This window comes from Chlorocebus sabaeus, chromosome 5 (genome assembly GCF_047675955.1).
Source record: "Chlorocebus sabaeus isolate Y175 chromosome 5, mChlSab1.0.hap1, whole genome shotgun sequence".
Classification (NCBI taxonomy): domain Eukaryota; kingdom Metazoa; phylum Chordata; class Mammalia; order Primates; family Cercopithecidae; genus Chlorocebus; species Chlorocebus sabaeus.
This window is the reverse complement of record NC_132908.1, coordinates 48,116,213-48,129,984: the sequence shown is the minus strand read 5'-3', so window position 1 is coordinate 48,129,984 and position 13,772 is coordinate 48,116,213. Positions and strand designations below refer to the sequence as shown.

General features: G+C 43.9%; 1 pseudogene; it reads right to left on the bottom strand.

The window, feature by feature from the left end:
- Positions 1-5,024: 5,024 nt before the first annotated feature.
- LOC103233525 (uracil-DNA glycosylase pseudogene) lies at positions 5,025-9,048 on the bottom strand (annotated as a pseudogene).
- Between the last annotated feature and the right edge of the window lie 4,724 nt (positions 9,049-13,772).

Genomic DNA, 13,772 nt, shown 5'->3' with positions numbered 1-13,772 from the left:
TAATTTTTTGTATTTTAGTAGAGATGGGGTTTCACCATGTTGGCCAGGATGGTCTTGATTTCCTGACTTCATGATCCACCTGCCGTGGCCTCCCAAAGTGTTGGGATTACAGGCGTGAGCCACCATGCCCAGCCAAAAATACATTTTCTTTACCAGAATTTTTAATCAAGGATATTTGAAATAAAGATAAAAAATAAAGATTCTTGTTCTATTAAAAATCAGAAAATCTGGCATCCACGCATGGCAGCCCTGAGCAGGAGCTGGAAGGGGCTGCCACTTTTAGAGAAGCCTGTTCTCTCCACTTCCTTACGGTTCCCACCAGGTCCAGCTTTGTTCTTTCAGGTCAGTTTCCTGGTCCCTATAAACAATTGAGTTTTTGAACTCAAGATTTCTGTTTCATCCTAGGCATCTTCTAAAGAGCTGTAGACAACAGATCAAGCATTTTTCTTGCATTCCGTTTAATTTCTTCCTGAAATCTAACAAAGGAATTCCCCACGATTTGGGCAACTATGCCTCTTTTTGTTCTTTTTAACTTCAGATTTTTATGATAGTTGCTCTCTGTTTTTACAGCAGAAGAGATTTCCCTGATCTGCAGTCATCTGTGTAAGCTCCCTGCACTTTTTTCACATTCAACAGGAAACCAGACCAATGAGATGCCCCGTTGTCTTCAGTTCATGGTGGGCTCCTGCGTAGCCCACTTGAATGGTTTTGATTTTTCCCTTGAGAAGATGAACTCTCAAAAATAATTCCCATCCTCCTCCTTCCTCATACCCTACCACTATTACTATTCATGAGTTATTTTTCTTCTTGTATGGAGGAATCCTTTGGACCCCTCAAAGACTTCTCAAATTGCATCAATTCACTTTTCTCTCATATCAAAGTACTACGTGGTACCACTGTCAGCCTCATAATATAACCAACTATAATAAAACAAATATAAATACGTGTTTAAAAGAGCATGTGTGACCTACTGTGGTAGTGTGGTATAACATTTGAATTCTGTCACCTTAGAAACTTAGAGGTTTACCTGAAAAATGCCATCACTTCTGTTCCATGGAATTGAACTTTTGCCAGGATCCTTTTGCTGTGGCTGCAAAAGGGTCAATGTGTAGGATAAGGGAGAAATTCATTCCATTGTCCAGGTAATGTGCCTACATAAATCTAAAAGCCGGACATAAGAAAACTTCATTTTTTTGCTTCATCTCTGCTGGTTTTTCACCAACTGAAGAAGGGCAGACCATTGAATGTGAACGATTCAGAGAAGTTTGCATTCTTAGGAGAACTGAGTCATTGGCCCCCATGGCTTCCTTGTTCCTCCTCTGGGTTTGGCCTTGTGTGAACAGGTGGCAACAAGGTCTTAAAATTACCAATGAACACACTTCTGTCCCAAATCTGCTTTGTAGCGGGAGCTCTGAACTTGGAATCCACAGCAGCCTGGCCACTCCAGCCAACAAGAGGAAGCAATGCAGCAAAGCACAGGGTCAAAGAGTGGAGGTACTTTTAGGATATTTTCCAGGTAAACATCCTATAAATAGGGAGAGTCAAGACGCCACAGCAGGCCGTCCCAGCATGGAATACAAAGCATAGGTGTGGCATGGAGACCCAGTGGAGGGACCAGCACAACCTAAGGGGAAACCTCAGAACATCAGAACTAGAGTGGAACTCAGGTATGGGGCTTTCTCATGGGGGCAAAGAAGGAGGCCATGTCAACATGCCAGGGAGTCTCACCCCAAGCAAGGTTCTGCCTCTCCTCTACTTAAACCCCTAAAAGGCTCCCTGTTGCTCTCAAGATAAAGTCTAAACCCCCAAACAGAGCTTTTCAACATCAATGGTCTGGTTGGCCTCACAGAACTTCATTTGTTCCTCATTGTCTGTCCACAGGCTCTCTCACTGCTGGGCTGGGCCTTGAGTAAGCTGGTGGGGGGATTGGAGATCAACCAGACCTGGTGCCCACCCTCAGGAAGCTCACTGTTCAGTAGGGAGACAGATAGGGGACAAATAGTTTACAGAGCTACTTCATAAGTGTTGTGAGAATTCAGAGATGACAAAAAGAAAGGGGTGATCAGCTCATTTGGGGGCGGGAAGGAAGGCCTTCAAACCAAAGACCTTCAAGACCAAGGAGCAGTTCACTGAGGGCAGGACAAAGGAAACGAAAACAGTCCAGCAGAGAGAGAATGACTTGAACACAGACGGAGGGGCTCAATGCTGCTTGGAACATAAGAACTTCAGTGAGACAGGAGGTCACAAGGGATGTCTGGGGGACTAGAGGGACGTCTTGGTTCCTGGGCCAAAACTCAAGTTTCCATGCTGAGTTATGGGGACCACCTGGAGGTCACCTGTGCTTGCAGGCTTCCTGAGTCTGTCAGTACTGTGTAGGTTATATGTGGCACATCCTCCCACAAGAGACATGAATGTTGGGCTCACGTTCCTGGAAAATCAAGTGGGTATCATGGCTCCAGGGTCCTTTCTCCACCTCTGAGCTCCTCTTTCCTCCTTGTTGGCTTTGTTTTTCAGCCAAGTTTTCCCCAAGTGATGACAAAGATGGCCATGGGGAGCTCAGAGATGCATCTACAAGTTTAACAACCTTCTAGATAGAGTTTCCCTTCCCTATTAGTTTCCACGAAATTTCAGGGGAAATAGCCTCATTGGTCCCAGCTGTGCCACATCCTTGTTTCTGGACCAATTGCTGCGGCCAAGGAGATGTAGCATTTTCTGAAGCCAGACCCAGGTCATGGCTAATTCCTGTAGCCCTGGGTAGGGTCAGTTTCCCCTGCTCCCATGATGATTGTGAATACAGTGTTGGCAATCCAGGAGAAATGAGGGGTTTTTTTGCTAAAATGGACTCTGAATACAGGGCAAGTAAAAGCCAGTGCTACTTCCCATACAACTCTGAGTCTAGCCCCTTACCCACCAGATGTACAGCTTGTGCAGAGAACAACATCCCTCTTGCCAAGATGATAGCTGCCTTGACTTTGATGTTCCTCAGTTTCCACACTTAACGTCAGCTCTTCTGCCAGGGCTGCATACTTGTTTGTTTTGTCTGGACAGATTTTTGTGATGCTTCTGCTGCAGGAAACAGCTACATCAATAAGGTCCGCTGTTTTGTTAGCTTTATCAAGGAGCAGAATGTCTGCTCTGGTGAGCTGCTTTTGTGTCTCCAGCTATCTCAGAATAGCTGTTTTCCAACATATTCTTTTTCTTTGTGCTATTTTCTTTACCCAAGCCCACTTTCAAACAATTAATTGGTGAGCTTTGTGGCAACATTCTTGTACCTATTAGCATTTCATCCTGCTATCCAAGGTGGTTTACGACTTCTGTATTTCTTAGCAATTAGATTTTGCTTATCAAGCAAATGGGTTCAAGAGCAATGACATTGCACTGTATCTATGAAAACAGGTCTTCAAAGCATGAAAAATGGCATGTTATGTTACTCCTGCTGTTGCTATGGCTACTTTGCCTGCATAATATTGACTAAGGAGATGTCAGAAAATCTGCTAAAGAGCAGAGATTTCTGTATCTTTCTTCCCTCCCTCTCTCCTTCCTTCAGCAAAGACTTACTGAGCAACTATTACACCCTAGGCACTAGACATATAGTAATATTTCTAAAATTCACCTAATATCATATATAACTATATCTATAATAATATAATACTATCTTATGTAAGTATGTATCTACAATATAAATATACAAAATACATAAATATTTATATATAAATAAATTATAACTATATATTTGATCTATGACATATGTATCAGTGCTTACTATTTGACAGGCACTGTTCTAAGAACTCTGCACATAAAAACTTTTAATCTTTTTTTCATTTTCTTAACAATCTCTCTTCTTTTTCTTTTTAGTTTATAATTTTAAATTTTGTGGGTACATAGTAGGTGTATATATTTATGGGGTACTTATTCTTAATATAATATTATAAATATATTTTATAGATAAAGAAAATAAGGCAATAAGCAATCAAATGACTTTCCTAATATCATACAACTAGTTACTAGAAGAGAAAGGACCTTAACCCAGGCCTCAGAATCACTACACTATTCAGTAGCAGACAAATCTTAAAAATCAAAAACAAACAAACTAACAAAAAGAATCATTATATTGTGCTACTAATCCATTTGTTGAGTATCACATGAGAAATAATTACAAATTATGGCTAATATGATGATGGATAAGTTTTAGGACCTTATAAGGAGCTTAGTCCGGTTCCATGGCTATAGTGAGGGAAGGCATCTCTGAAGAAGGGATGTAGCAGCTGAAATTTGAGGACGAGTTGGAAGTAAGTGATGTTGGGAGGACAAAGAGAAGATCAAAGGCAGGTGTCAGGCAGAGGGACAGTAGATATGTACCTGTCCCCAAACCCAAATGGAGCCTAGTAGACTCTGTGACTAGAAGCAAAACCTGTAGAGGTGGTGTAGTTAGGTTAGAAACAGTAAGGTCATGCTTTGTGAGTTTTTTATTTCTGGTAGACAGAAAATGGCCCCCAAAGTGACCGTGAATATGTTACCTCATGTGGCAAAGGGACTTCACTATGTGATTAAAGGTACCATGGACCTTGACAGGCGGAGAGTATGCAGTTGCACCCAATTTAATCACCGAAGTCCTTAAAAGCAGAGACTTTTTCAGCCATGGTCACAAAGAAAAATGTGACTACAAAAAAGAGTCAGGAAGAAGTGACTTTGATGGCTTTGAAGATGAAGATATGGAATAGAGCCAAGGAAGAGGGTGTCCTCTAGAAGCTGGAAATATAACCAAGCATAATAAGAAACAAAGCCAAACATGTATTTTTAAAAACATGTATGACATAATGTAGCAGTTAGGTATAATATTTGAGTTCTGTCAACTTAGAAAGTTAGATGTTTGCCTGACAAAATGACATCACTTCTGTTCCATGGAATTGAACCCTTGGAAAAGGAGAGAAACAGCTTTCTCCTATAGAGCCTCCAGAAAGAATGAAGCCCTGAGAACATCTTGTTTATAGCCCAGTGAGACCAGGTCAGATTTCTGACTCCAGAACTGTAAGATAACGGATTTGTGTTGCGTTAAACTAAGTTTATGGTCATTTGTGACAGCAGCGATAGGAAATTAACACATGTCATAAAAAGCTATTGATGGCTTTGAGCAGAGGGACAGCACTATCAAGAATTTTTTTTGAAACTTCAACAATTTTTTTATCACCAAACTTGTGCAGGGTTAACGCTTTCACCTGGAGAACAGCAAAAACGACACTCTAACAAGATCAAGGGTGGGAGGGCGCAAACCCAATGAAGACTGTCTCTTAAAAAAATCATTAAGAAAAAATGCATTATCTGCATAAGCATTGTTTTAAAAACTAAAACGTCCCAGTGTGGCAGAAAAATATCCCAAAGTGATTTCAGTCCACAAAAAAACAGCATTTGGCAGTCTGTGCTGCCTTAAAAACTCTAACTTAGAATGACCCTAGGAGAAAATCATCCTTCCTCTATTAAAAAAAAATCCCTTTTTTCCTTGTCCTTGTTCAGATTCCATGAAACACTCAAAGAATAACAGGATGAACAACATCCAGCCCACTTCTCTCATCCCCTATCTCTTAAGGCTCACACTCAGGACTATTCCTTAGGAACCTTCATCTCTACTACAATCAGAAAATTGATCCCTAATTTCTAGGCCAGAGTCCTAGAAACTTGCAAATCACCCTCCTGCTTCCTTCAAGGAGAAGCCTCAGGGATCCTTGAAAGATCAAGGGGACAGTGTATCTGGCTGCAACTGGAATGCCTGCCGGGTTGGGCCCAGGGGAGCCCTTTCTCAGCAAAAGCACCCCAACACCTTATTACTGAAAGTCTAACCTACCAGGTAAAACAAAGGAACAGCAAGCACCAAACTACAGCTGTACCAAAAAGGTGCACCTCTCCAACATTAACCATAAAGGTAAGGGAGGTGAGGAGAGCCGAGTGAGTATTTGACCTCATCTGTCTTCTGAGAAGCTTGCATATTTTAGGCCAAAGCCTTGTTGCAGAGAAAGACATTTGGCCAAAGAGTTGTCTTTGCTGTGTCTGGCTGGATAAAGCTGCCATTTCTGGGCATCCTGGTTCAAGGCTGCTTTATGGAAGCTTTGCTCCCTTATGTAGAGTACTTAAGAATTACTGCGGAAATTTTCCATTTGCCTTCATAACTGGCAAATACTTCAACAGCAGTTTCTCAAAAACCACCAACGGAGAAAGACCACCCCTTAAGTTGAGGATCACAGCTCCTTCCAGTCAATGCACTTCTTGCCAGACATTTGTAGCAGCTCATTGGTTTTAGAAAAATGTCTGCATCCAGTAGGGCATGGTGGCTCACACCTGTAATCCTAGCACTTTGGGAGGCAAACGTGGGTGGATCACTTGAGGTCAGGAGTTCAAAACCAGCTTGGTCATCATGGTGAAACCCAGTCTCTACTAAAAATGCAAAAAATTATCTGGGCATGGTGGTGTGCACCTGTAGCTCCTGCCCAGCTACTCGGGAGGCTGAGGGAGGAGAATCACTTGAACTCGGGAGGTGGAGGTTGCAGTGAGCCAAGATCATGCCACTGCACTCCAGCCTGGGTGAAAGAGCAAGACTTATCTCCAAAAAAAAGAAAGAAAGAAAGAAAGAAAGAAAGAAAGAAAGAAAGAAAGAAAGAAAGAAAGAAAGAAAGAAAGAAAGAAAGAGAGAGAGAGAGAGAGAGAGAGAGAGAGAGAGAGAGAGAGAGAGAGAGAGAGAGAAAGAAAGAAAGAAAGAAAGAAAGAAAGAAAGAAAGAAAGAAAGAAAGAAAAGTGTCTACATCCAAAGAACCTCTATACGCAGACAACAGGGAGGGTTGAGCCAGCTGCAGAATGTGGTGCTATTTCCTATCCATGGCACTGCCCTTCTTCTGAGCATAAGAGCCCCAGAGCAAGAAGCCAGTCTGAGTTCTGATTTAGCCAGGACACAACTATGTCAGTGAGTTGCTCCCAGCCTCTCTCCTTATAAGAACTGGCTTGATGGGCCAGAATAGTGAGACCGCATTGAGTAGAAGAACCCCTTGTTTGGCCCACCCAGATAAATCTCCATGCTGAGGGTGAACAAAACCATCGATGTCTGCATTCAACAATTTTTAAGCATTTTCTGAACTGGGCGGAGGTGGAACAGGTCTTTGCACATGAAAGCAGAGCCTGTGAGCTTGACTGGGTCCATGATATGGATCCTGTATGGGAATGAGAGCCTTCACATATCCTATGTCACACATATGGGTCTAGGTTCTGAAAACTTGGTGTGGGGGTGAATAAACAATGTAATGTCTGTTTTATTCTGCACAAATCCCATTAGCTTTATAAAATACTCTTTCCTGAACTGCACTGAGGTACTTCTTCCAGCTCTCACCAAAACACATGGGTAGTTGTGGACCTTGAGTCTGTGTTGGGCCATGAGTCTGGGAAGAGCCCTGACCTTCCCCTTTAGATGTGAACCAACTGCTCAGTGCTCAGCAGTGAGGAGGACAGCATGCTGGGCTTATCCTTCCTGGCCCTGGCTTTCTTGATGGGGTGGGCCTCTGCATCTCAGTTCTCCTAAGCTACAGCTGTCACACCAGTCCCCAGGTCAGCTGGCTTGGGACTGTGGGAAAGAGACTTCCCAGCCAGACTGGGAGAGAGGAAGTAGTAGAGTATCTTCTGGCTGTTCATCCCAGAGTTGAGGAGGAAGCAAATACACAGCCCAAGGACCTACAAGGCTTCCACTGGCTGCAAAAGTCAGCAATTCAAATTTTTAAAAATTAGTTGCATATTTTTATCTGGGTCTCACATTATTTCACTGTGATTTGGAGATTGTGATGGTTAATTTTATGTCAACTTGACTGGGCTAAGGGATGCCCACATAGCTGATGAAACATTATTTCTGGGCATCCCTTAAAGTCTGTGCGGGTGTTTCTGGAAGAGATCCACATCTGGGTTGGTGGACAGAGTGAAGCAGATGGCCTTCACCAATGCAGGTGGGCGTCACCCAATTCACCGAGGGCCCAGAGAGAACAAAAAGGCAGAGGAAAGGTGAGTTTGCTCTCTGCTTAAGCTCGGACACCCAACTTCTTCTGCCCTCAGAGGTCAGCACTTCCGGCTCCAGGTCCCACTCAGATGGGAACTGACACTGTCAGCCCCTTCCCACTCCCACCCTTGTTTCTGAAGCCTGCAGACTTGGACAGACTGCACCACGAAAGTCCTGCTTCTCCAGCTTGCCAGTGGCACAGGTGGCAGGTTGTGGGACTTCCCAGCCTCTGTAATCATGTGAGCCAGTTCCTGTACTGGTTCCATTTCTCTGGAAAACCCTGAGACGGGAGTCAAACATCAGCCACATTTTACTAAGCTGTTGACAAAGTTTTCAACTGGGGTTGGAGGAAACTATTTTTCTACATCACGGGACAAACTGTCCTCATTTCTTTCACTAAACATTTGTATCAATTCCTGCGGTTGTCATCAGCCACTGGCACCAATGTCTGACAGCAGCAGAGATTTCCAGGGGTCTTGGTGAATTCCAATGCTGGCCTAACTTGGGGGACCTTAGGTGAGTTGCATAACCTCTCTGAACCTCAGTTTCTCTGCTGTCAGATGGAAATTCTGCCAAGGCCTATTCCACGAATGGGTCATTATGAAGATTTAAAAAAAAACCTAATTGTCCGAACTTTAATCTTGTCACAGAGTAGAGCTCAACAAAAGCTACTTTCTCTTTTTCTGTGTAGTTGCTTCCAGTGTTTCAGTGGCTTCTGGGTCAGACAATGCAGTAAATGACTGGACAACTATAGCCATGAACATGAAGTATTCATGTAAATGTAAGGGCCAGGGGAGAATCAATTATCAGCATAAGGATGACAGGCAAGCCTCTCTCCATAGAAATGTTTTCTTATTATATTCCAAAGCATTATAACTCTCTGTGTCCTCCATTATCCTAGTTATTGGCTGGAGTGATAGGAATGAGCTGTTGCCGACAGCGGTGTTACTCATGAGCACATGACTGCTGGTCAACAGCTCTGTGCAGGGACAGACAACGGCTTGTCCCAGCTGGAGGAAGTCCATGGTCTAGTGACTTAAGGAAGTAGTAAAAAGAGACAACCAGGTAATTACCAACCTCCCACACACTTTCCATAAATAATGTAGCCGTTCCCTGTATATCTATCCCTGATATAATACATCTTTTCTTTGTTTCTGATGAATAGACATAAACCTAAAAAGGAAGTATCCTGAGTATGTCTTGGCCACTTTTACTATATAACAGATTGATGGGTGCTTAAAATTTCAGTACAGATATCAGTAGGGCAGTAGAGTCCCTCTGCTTCTTATAATCTAGCTAAGAGTGGGTCAGACTATGGAACATCTGTGTCCTTCAAGAGTCCTCTGATTTTTAGAATCACTTCTGACTCCAGGCACCCTACTTCTGCTGATTTGGAGAATTTTAGGAACCATCTGAGTCCTTCCAGTTTCTAATTGTCCAAACCAACCTGGAAGCCAGAAGGCAGAGGTACCTGTGGATGTAGTTGACACAGCTGAGCCTCCCAGCACAGAAAGCAGGGTGGAGCTGAAGATGCTAGTGCAATACATGAGCACGTGTGCGTATACAAGATGCCATGTGGGCTTGGGTGATAGAGTCCCTTGTGTGTCTATATAGGATTGGGAGTGGAGTGCACTGGTGCATCCCTGACCAGTTGGAGATGGGAGAAGCATGCGGTGTTCCCTTCCAAGATTCCAATTCCCTTCCTCAGATGTACTCTTGAATTCAGCTAGACCAGACAGCACAGGAAAGCTGCTGGCTGATCCACGCCTCTTCTGGTTTCTTGGCTGATTTGGAGTTCCCTGGGCCCTCCCTAGGTGTAAGTGTCACCTTCAGCAGACCCTGAGTGACAGAGCAAGCAAGATACAGAGGGGACGGGGAGCTCTGATGGGAATCAGGATGTAAAGAGAGCCCATCTTAGGACAGGGGCCTTTGCAAAAAATCAGGCCAGGGAGGGCATTCCAGCATGCAGCGTTCACCCGAGAGGAGGGAACATCACCTTGTAGGCAAAGACTGAGAATATGCAATAGCTGAGGGGTTCTCAGGACCCCTCCCCTGCTTCCCCATGGGCTTAGGCCATCTCCTCACTTGCTCACGGAGTTCTCTCCGGCAGATCTGCCCTCCCACTCATACTTCCTTCATTTCCCAACACGTCTGCTTAACATCTTGCTCCCTTCTCTTAAGCACTTTTGTTTTATCACTTAATTTTTAACTGTCTTCCCCATTTCCAATCTCACGTTCCCTCAAAACACTTCTCATTGCCGCCATGAGGTCTCTCACGCCCAGGGATGTTATTCTGACTGTATAAACCTAGAAAACCATATCTGAACACAACAACATAATTTGAACATGTTGTCCAACATCCTGCTACACTCAGCTTAGTCCCCTAGCATGAGCTGGCTCTGCTCACAGCCCTAGGAAAGACACTTTTTCCTACCTGTATGATACCACACTCATAGGTCACAGCCAATTGTGTCAGGTGCATTTACTGACTCTGGAGAAGACAAGCCATGGGTGGCCAGTGCCCACTCAGATCTGTTATTGCCCAACTCTTTGAACAATTGAGGGAGTTTGGAACAGAGTCAAGTGAGTGTAGAGCACTAGAGAGATGTCTCTGGCCAGTGAGATCCCCATCACTGCCCTCTGTCCATCCTTCTTTCTTCTTTCTTTAGCTCGGTCACCCACCCAGGCTGGAGTGCAGTGGCATGATCTCAGCTCACTGCAGTGTCCACCTCCTGGGTTCAAGCAATTCTCCTGCCTCAGCTTCCCAAGTAGCTGGGATTACAGGCACCCGCCACCATGCCTGGCTAATTTTTTTATATTTTTAGTAGAGACGGGGTTTCACCATGTTGGCCAGGCTGGTCTGGAACTCCTGACCTCAGGCGATCTGCTTGCCTTGGCCTCCCAAAGTGCTGAGATTACAGGTATGAGCCACTGTGCCCAGCCTGCCCATCCTTCTTAAGTCCCATTTGTTTAAGTCTGTGGATTTAAACCAGAATGCAAAGCTGGACTGCAGATCACCTAGCTAGGCACCGTTTTCTTTGTCTGTTGATCCAGGTCAAGGGTTTGATGAGTTTCACTGATACCCATCAGGAATTTAAAGACCAAGGGCAAGAGAATTATGGGGTCCACTCTTTGGCCGCATTCTGGTTGGGCCCACCCTACAACAAGAAGTTGTCTTTATAACACTTTATAAAACCTTATATAACATATATACATTTTATAGATATATACATATAACTTTATAAAGTTTTCTTTATAAAACCCAGTCATTGGAGATTTTTCTTTTGTATTTTTAAATAATAGGCATTTTCATCTGAATAGCTCGTGAGCAAGTCAGTGGGGACAAGGACAGCAGTTAAAGAGTCTGTGTATATCCACACTGGAGCAGCAGCCTGGAATAGCCAGAGAACTTGGGCTTTGAACTCAAACTAAACGGTGCAAATCTAAGCTCCAACACTTCCCAGCCATGACTTTGGGCAAGATGTTTGAACTCACTCATTTATTTACTCAGCAAATATCTGTTGAGCCCCTACTATGGCCTGACTAGGTGCTAAGCCCTGGGACTACCGCAGAAATCAGACAGACATGCTCTGTCTTTACTAAGCTTCAACATAGCAAAGAACTAAGCAGTTACCCTATCTGTGTTGTTAAGACAATAACTATTGTAAGAGCCATTGCGAGATCAGAATATATAGATGTGTGTGTATATATACACATATACACACTCACACACACCTCACAGGCCTCCATCAACATGACCCTGTTCCCTTTTGTTTGAGTGAAACAGCTTCTGGGCAGCTTGATGCTTTCTAGATCTTGGCCTCCTGGCTATGTCTGCATATTTTCTTCAACATCTAAGGAGTACTTACTAAGTGTCAGTAATCTGCCTGGCACTGTTCCAGGCACTTGGGACATATCAGTGAACAAGACAAAGTCCCCAGGCGCATGGAGGTACTAGACGGAGCCAAATGATGAATCACTGACATACCAAAGTCATAAATTGTGCACTGTCTCAGTTCCCGAGGCCCCACAAGCAGACTCGGAGACAAGAGCTGGTGCAGGGACATTACCTGGGAGGTCATTCCAGGAAGCACAGGTGAGGAAGAGGGTTGGGGAGGCAAGGCAGGGAAGAGAAAGATAATTAAAAACACATTAGTAGCCTGGGCAACATGAGCAAACTCTGTCGCTACTAAAAACAAAAAAATTAGCTGGACACGGTGGTGCACCCCTGTAGTCCTAGCTACTTGGGAGGCTGAGGTGGGAGGATCACCTGAGCTTGGGAGGCAGAGATTGTAGTGAGTCAAGATTGCACCACGGCACTCCAGCCTGGGCAACAGAGCAAAACCCTGTCTCAAACAAACAAACAAACAAAAAGCATTAGTGAGCAGAGGGTTAGGGTTAGAGTTAGCCTGTTTTTAAACATCACAAGCATCAAATCATACAGGATGCATGTATCTTTGTCCTACTCTTTCTGCTCAGTCGACGTCATGGGTGTGAGATCCTTCCATGTTCCTGGATTGGTCTGAAGATTGCTCCTTCTCATTGCAGCGCAGTAGTCCACCATGTGACTCTACTATAATTTACTTCCCAGCCCAGGGCCTTTGCATTGTTCCTGATTTGGGGCTATAAGCACCGCTCTGAAGGTCTCTCTTAGTTGAACACACGCTCATTTCTATCTGGTATTTACCCAGTGAGGTAGAATAGAGTCTGGAGACAGGGAACGTAATGCTGATTTGTGCTGACTTCCTAGAACTGAATCCACAGGAAAACCCCAGCTTTCTACACCCAAGTAACAAAAGGATCAGAGGCTACTCTCTTTGCACTGCCTTGCAGATGAAAACTGAAAAGTACCTATAATTGGTCCCCTCCCTCCACCAATCAGACTGGTCGTGGGGCCAAGTCTTCATGTGTAACTTTGCTTCACTTCACCCTCTGATTGGTCACCTTCTGTGACCTTCTGTGACCTTCTGTGACCAATCAGAATGGCTGCAGGTCAAATCTTCTTTTACACAGGGTGTAACCAAGTAACCAATGGGAAACTTCTGGAGGGTAAACTCCAGAAAATTCTGTAACCAACGATCCTGAGCCACTTGCTCAAGCCAGCCTCCCACTCTGTGGAGTGAATTTTTGTTCACAGACGTCTGTACTTCCATTGCTTCATTGCTTCATTGCTTTCTTTGTGTGTTTTGTCCAATTTTTTGTTTAAAACACCAAGAATTTGAATGACAGGTAGTCAAGACCCTCCACTGGTAACACCAGGAGTGGAATTGTTGGGTTGTAGAGTTTGCATAGATTCAGCTTTGGAAAATAATTAGCAGATGTTTTGCAGACCAATTCTGAAAAAAAGAAAATAGTTACAGGTTTGACTGTTTTATACTCAACATGAAAATAGTTTGTAGACAGTCCCATGCGGGGTTAAAAATAAATATTTTTATAGCTGAAATGACTTACTCTATTAAGAAGAAGAATGTCAGTGAGAAAATTGGCCCTCTTGTCGGCCAATACCCAGGCCTTTGGGGAACACCTGAGGAAGCATCTTCCTCATTTGCCACTTTAAATTTAAAACATGCCATAGGGGGACAGCTGGAGGAATGCAAGTGCCTCAAATGCTGTCTCTTATTCCCCCAAAGGGGTGTCTCTGCTTCAATTTCCAGAAATCCACATGTCATCTCCACCATTTTCAGGCTCAGGGAAGATGTTTATTGTTCAGTAGATACCTGTAAGCATCAAGATTTGGGGAGTAGGGGGA